The sequence below is a fragment of the Salvia hispanica genome, chromosome 4, assembly GCF_023119035.1.
Source record: "Salvia hispanica cultivar TCC Black 2014 chromosome 4, UniMelb_Shisp_WGS_1.0, whole genome shotgun sequence".
NCBI classification, from domain to species: domain Eukaryota; kingdom Viridiplantae; phylum Streptophyta; class Magnoliopsida; order Lamiales; family Lamiaceae; genus Salvia; species Salvia hispanica.
In genome coordinates this window covers 41109622-41116383 of record NC_062968.1, presented here as the reverse complement: position 1 = coordinate 41116383, position 6762 = coordinate 41109622, and the positions used below count along the sequence as shown (strand labels likewise).

At 34.0% G+C, this 6762-nt stretch overlaps 2 long non-coding RNA genes across 2 annotated transcripts; one reads left to right on the top strand and one right to left on the bottom strand.

Annotated features, from left to right (window-relative positions):
* Positions 1-3012: 3012 nt before the first annotated feature.
* Positions 3013-5509, bottom strand: LOC125223306. The gene is made up of 3 exons (XR_007176694.1): positions 5384-5509; positions 3787-3851; positions 3013-3263 (listed from the first exon to the last, which is right to left on the bottom strand). It is a non-coding gene; the product is annotated as an uncharacterized LOC125223306 (long non-coding RNA).
* Positions 5090-6099, top strand: LOC125223305. The gene is made up of 2 exons (XR_007176693.1): positions 5090-5497; positions 5901-6099. It is a non-coding gene; the product is annotated as an uncharacterized LOC125223305 (long non-coding RNA).
* The last annotated feature ends 663 nt before the right edge of the window (positions 6100-6762 follow it).

Sequence of the window (6762 nt, the reverse complement as noted above, 5' to 3'; positions counted from 1 at the left end):
TATAAGGTGCTGCAAATTGGGTTTTTCTACCTGTCCAAAGTTCATAAGGAAGTATTTGGTACAACCTTACTAAAAACTCAGTTTAATACATAAATAGCGGTTCCAAGAGCATAAATTCACAATTTATGGGTAAGGTAGAATTATCATACTTCTAACCATTTCCATGAGAGTTCAGTTTCGTCTCTCAGCAACATCATTCTGTTGAGGCGTACTTGGCATAGTATATTAAGCATAAGTGTCATGCTTTTCTAAGTATCTGGCAAAAGGTCCATGTAATTGACTTATTTTAGTGGTACGACCAAAAAATTCACCACCTCTATCAGATCGAATAATTTTCACCTTTCTATTTAATTGCCTTTCAACCTCAGTCATAAAATGTTCAATTGTGCCTGAGATTTTTCTTACAATAAATAAATCCATAATGCGAAAAAATCATCAATAAAGGTAAAATATTTTTCTCCACCAAAAGTTGAGACATCAAAAGGTCCGCAAATATCTGTATGTATAATTTTAAGGAGCTCATTGCTTCTTGTGGCATTTTTAGTTGTGTTTGGTTTGTTTGCATTTAATATAATCCACACAAATGGTAATGCTTATAAAGTCTAAATCCAAATGAATATTATCCTTTATAAGCCTCTTAATTCTTTCACTATAAATATGATCCAGTTTCTTTATGCCATAAGAATGATAAATTCGAATGAATCTTATCTTTTAGACGCTCTTTCGGTTGCAATGTGAGCATGAGATGCACCCATTCCATACTTCTTCATCTTATGCTCCTCCTAGACCAATACGTTTCCCAATTCTTTAAGAGTCCACTAATCTTTTATAGTGAATCAATTTGGAATGGTCCATATTGAGGAGATAAGGAAATTAGGGTCAAGTGTACAAGGAAATCCTCATTCACCTATAATCCTAATTTCAGCTTAGAAGAGATGTTATTTATGTCCATCACATGCTCGTACATAGTCCAAGAACCATTATATTGCATGCTCATGAGATCCTTCATAAGTTTTCCTGCAATAAACTTTATATGCAGTTGTGAAGCGATCCTCAACATTCTACAAACATTCTTTTGCAATGTCAGTCGTTGAGAGACTTTATCTGCAACGAACATTCTAATGAATTGTAAACTTAGTCCTGTTAGATTTTTCCCAAGCATTATGGGCAATCAGCCAACTACTTTGATCATAAGATAATTGGCTTATCATTCAACAGTGTTAGGTCCAAGTCCATTACTCCAAGAGTGAACTTAAGTTTCTCTTTCATTCAAGAAGTTAGTTCCATTAAGTTGAGGAAATTTGAGATAAACATACTAGTAGAAAAAAAGATGTTTTACATTATAGGAACAATTAAAATATCAATGCTCACATATAAAAGCTTTGAATAATAACTCAAACATTAATTTGAAAACTCATATCATCAGGCAATTATGAAAACTCTTTTGGATAGTCTTCATACAATAATAAAAATCATGCTTTTAATATCCATATCTTAGTTCAATAATTGAGTAATAATAAATTGGTGTTACTTTTGGGTAATCAACACCAATTTAAATTATTAACTTCATTAGTGTTCATTATGTCGCAAAGACTATTTCCTTTGGGAATCTAGACCTTTTATGACAAACAAACGATTTAGATAATGAATAGTCACAACAAGCATGGTGATTAATTGCATACATAGATTTTCATATTAACTTGATTATAAACTCTTCTTATTTTACCCCACTTTGGTGATTGCAAAATAAACATAATATAATCAAGAATGTATAGTGATTAATTGCTTAAACAAATTTTTATATGAGTTTGATTATAGACTCTTCTTATTTTGCCTCACTTTGGTGATGACAAAATAAACATAATATAATAAGAAGGTACATATTAAAACATGAACTGAATTATGTAATCGTGCATTCCATATCATATAAACTGAAATCACATGAACTAATTCAATTCAATAGCAATTCTCAAAAATACGTGCACAATTATGTAAACAAAATTACAAACTTAATTCATCAACTAAATATAAACATGATAAGCGTGCATATAACACAATTAACATACCCAAATCAATTCTATATACCTAAACAAAATCAATTTGGAAATAATATATTTCAAATTTATGGCATCATTAAATTTGACATAAAAGTGTATAACAATATCTGGAATTTAAAACACACACTTACTGTATAACAATCTCTTGAATTTATGAGAGAGAATTTGAGAGGCATACACTCGCTTAATGTATAATACTCCAAGGCCATGTTTGGTTGTCAGGATTCTGTCTGGGAAAGTAATCTGATTCCTTAAATTTTAAATTCGTGTGTTTATTTTAGTTTTTAATTAAATTGGGAAAGTAATCAGAATCCGAGAACTAAGGAAAGTTAGTACAATTTTCCAGGATTCTGAATCCTAGCTATTCTTAGTTATTTAGAATGTTTTAAAAATAATTTAAAAATATAAATCATACTACTTAATTTTAGAAAATAAATAACTATGATTAAAATTATCATAATTATAACTTATGTTATAATAATTCATAATAATAATTAATAATTTATTAAATAATTAAAATATAATTATATAATATAAATCGTATGATAAATAATTATTATTATTTTTATAAATTAATAATTAATCAATAAAGTTATAGTGTAATTTTCATTTATTAAATTTATTCACTTATAACATCCTTATATATTACAATTATAATACTAATAATAATAATAATTATTATTATTATTATTATTATTATTATAAATGAGTATAATATTTCAAACTATAATTATATGTATTATTTTATATTATGATAGATAATCCATATTTAAACTATCCATTGTAATAATAAATATAATAATATAATTATTATTATTTGTAATTAATAGTTTATTAAGAATTTTATATTATTATTGTCACGACCGCATTTTGCTAAAGATAGCGAAAGCGGGTAAATCGCGACTAATAAAAGGATTTAAAGGAATTAGGAAGAAATGGAAATGGAACTTGCACATTGAAAAGTCAAACAATATCATAAGATAGGATCCAAGTATTCAAATACAAGGATTCAAATGACAATAGCATTTCATCAAAATGAATCAGAGTTTCGATGTTGAGAGTTTACTATTCTCTCTTAACAAACTGCAGCGGAAAAAGTCCAGAGAACGACTTCGCGTATGAAGACACGAAGCGTCGAGAGATCCACACTTATTTTCTTAAGTAGCATCGACTCTGATCAGCACGCCTCCGCCCCCTTGCTTAAATCTGCACATTTATAAATACATGTAGGGCTGAGTACAGGAGTACTCAGTGGACACATGCCGAAAACAAAACATACAATATATAGTTGTCATCCATCCACAGTATCACACGGGGGTTTTTCTTAAAAGGCCCGAGCATACTAAATTCTTTGTGTGAGCTAAAAGTTCGATTGATCAATCTAAGTTCTTTTGGATCCTCGCCTTATCTGAGAATCGTGTACCGTGAAGGTGGCCACCTTCAGCGGACACATCGCCGGCCAACTAGCTGATGGCTCACGGCTTGCGTGCACGTTATTCCGAACAGGATATGCGGTCCTATTGGGAACCGAATTCGTTAAACTCGGGTTGGCATCGCCAAAACCCGCGGGCTACAACCCCAACAGATAGGCCTCAAAACAAACATTATATGGCATGACAACAACTTTAAAAAAAATCACTGCTCCATTTTGAGAAAAATGATTTTTCATAACTTCAAAGTATTTGCTTTATATCCACACTATAGTGCTGGATATTAAAAGAAAGCCCACCTGATATGCTTATCTCCAAATAAAAACTCTCGTGTTGGCCTCACTTTGCCCTCGAGCAAAATATCCTTTGAAAATAAATAGCGTAGCACGCTAATTAGTACTTGAAATATTTCTCATGAGAAAACAATGCATGCATCCTATTGGATAACACCTATATCTTAGTCTCGGCTTATAGGATTTTCTTAATCCTACCTCGGGCTTCACTACTTCATAAGGTTTGATTATTCACTTCACTAATTTCGGGGAAATCTCTATTTTCTCAAAGATAATCACTTGGGTATTTATTTACTACAGTATGGATTCATGGAAAATCCCTCTCTAAATCCTTTCTTTGAATTTTCTTAAGGCCGCTCATTCGCTTCTCCAATTTCAATATTTTCCATCTTCGGAAACTTAGTAATTTATTCGGGAATTAATTGATTGAGCTCCAACTCAAGTCCTTAAATTAAATCCGATCCAACATAAATAATTCTTGGCCCAATTACTAATCTTGGTCCATGCTCCATTCCCCTTTAAAATATCTCGGCCCACTTCCAATTAGTTGCAATAGTCCAACAAGCAAAACTCTTGGCCCACTATTACTTAAATTCTCTTGAGTACATTTTATTCCACTCAACTTGTTAAAGCCCAAACCAACAATTAAATAGCAACATTCCAGCACTCCGTTTAATTATTTAGGCCCAAGCTAAATTAAATTGTCAGGCCCCAATCCTAATTAATCCACTAAGGAATCCACTTTATTTAATAAAAGGAGCAGCCAAATATACTCACATTTCCATCGGTACTTCCTCCTCCAAACACCTTTCTTAAAATCAAATCCCTAATTTAGAGATCAGCGGCACTCTCCCATTCTCACCGGCGAAATCGCCGTCACCCTCGTGTCGTCGGTGCGCTGCTGCTCCGGCAGCGCCTCTCACCGGCGATTCATGCCGTCTCCGGCTCCCGTCGAGCTCACTCTCGCCGTCCAGCTCCACCACCGTCGGCCGTCCATCACCGATCGAATCGCCGGCGCTCCCTATCGCCGGTGATTCCCGTCGGTCTTCTCTCTCTGTTTCTCGTTCACAGCTGAGTTTCCTCTCTCCCTCGGCGACTCCGTAACCATCCTCCGATCTCTCCATCGGATCAGAGGCGATCGAATCCAGCGCCGCCTCAGCTGCCTCTCGTGACAGCAGAGATATCTTCGGCGACATTACTGCCTCCGTCGAGCTGGCGTCCAGCGGCTGTCCTTGCCGCTGTCGCTGCTCCCTGCCGCTCGCCTCCTCCGTCGAGCCTCTCGCCGAACAGCTTCTAGCACTAAGCTAAGTCTTCCTACTTAGCTTATACTAGTTCTTGAAAGTTTATTACTTGATGCTAGGTGATTGCTAAAGAAAGCCTTCTACTATTTTTTCTAAATTCTTGAGAGCTCACTGGAATTATCATCTTCAAAGCATTTGTCATTTGCTTAAGTAATTGAGGCTAACTATGTTTGTTGCTCTAAAATCCTTGCTACTGATCTTTCCAAATTTTGGGCATCTATGGTTCTAAGTTCTCATCTATAGCTTGCTATGTCGAAATCTATATGAATGTTATTTACGTAAAGGATGTTGGGGAGAATTACCTTGCTTTGGTGATTCCTTAATTGTTGGGCAGCTCAAGAGCTTCCTCCCTCTCCTCTCATTCCTTGCTACTCTTTGCCGAGAAGTTTCTAAGTGGTAAAAAGGTGAAGCAAGAGGTGTGGTATGGCTCTTTATATAGCCAACTCTTTTGGCTTGTTGGGGAAGATACCAAATTCCCTTTTGAGCTAATTGTTCATCTCTCTTTTTGAATCTTGATAAAGGCTTCCTTACCTTCTTGGTGAAAGTCTTGGAAGGTGTTATGCTTGGTGATCAAGTTCCTTAATTAACCATGTTGTAGAAAAGGACTTTTCACTCTTTAGATTAAGGGGATGACTCATCATTCTTTATCCAATTGTCATTACATCTACTTTGGGAAGATTTGTGATATCTCATTCCTTGTCTCCTTGCAAACACTCTTGCAAAATCTTTAAATGGCTCCTTACCATTTCCTTGAATAACATTTTCCCTTGGTTTTTGTTGAAGAAGGAATCTAACTATTTTTGGGAATTTCCTTGGCAGGTTAAGAGACAACTCATGCTATCTCTAGGAGACTACTAATTGACTCCTTGGCATGGAGTGGGGATCAAGAATCGAGATGTGTGTAGAGAGGATCCTCAATGAAGATTTGTAGTTATCTCTTTGCTAATTTTGGTTTGATGATGTAGAGTGACCTTTGTAAAGAAGTTGTACTTATTCCCATTAAATCCTCATTTCCATTCATTTGTTGTTAGCATATCCTTGATTCTTGAGCTCCTTAAAAAGTATTAATTGTAGCATTTTCATTCTGCAATGTGATGTAAAAAGTCTCGATATGTACCACATAGGCGTGTATTCCCAAATACACATTTATATGTACGTAAATTCCATATGTTGTTTCACTTATATAACAGTAGCACTTAAACTTGAATTTCCTGTCCAAAAGTAAGCGCACGAAAATTCGGGGCGTTACAATTATTCTTTTTTATAAATAAAATAATAAGTGTATTTTTAGTTTGGTGTTTAAATTAAATATAAATTTAAAATCTTGATATTTTCCAAACACAGGAAAGTAAAGTTACTAGGAATCATATTCTCGGGATTCATTTTCCCAGGAATCATTTTCCTTGCCAACTTTACTTTCCCGTCGACCAAACATGGCCCAAGTATAATCACAAAATAAACAACCTTTAGTTGACAAAGTAATTTACTGATAAAATTCATAACCAAGTTATATGAATCAAATTAAATATTCATAAAGATACAATTTTCTATAAAGAATTTCCGAATCAAAGCATAAAACTTCAAATAGTAAGATGCATATATATATATATATATATATATATATAGGGATGTATTCAAATCATTTTCATATCTTTTGTCTTTTTTCCTTCTTAATCCTAGC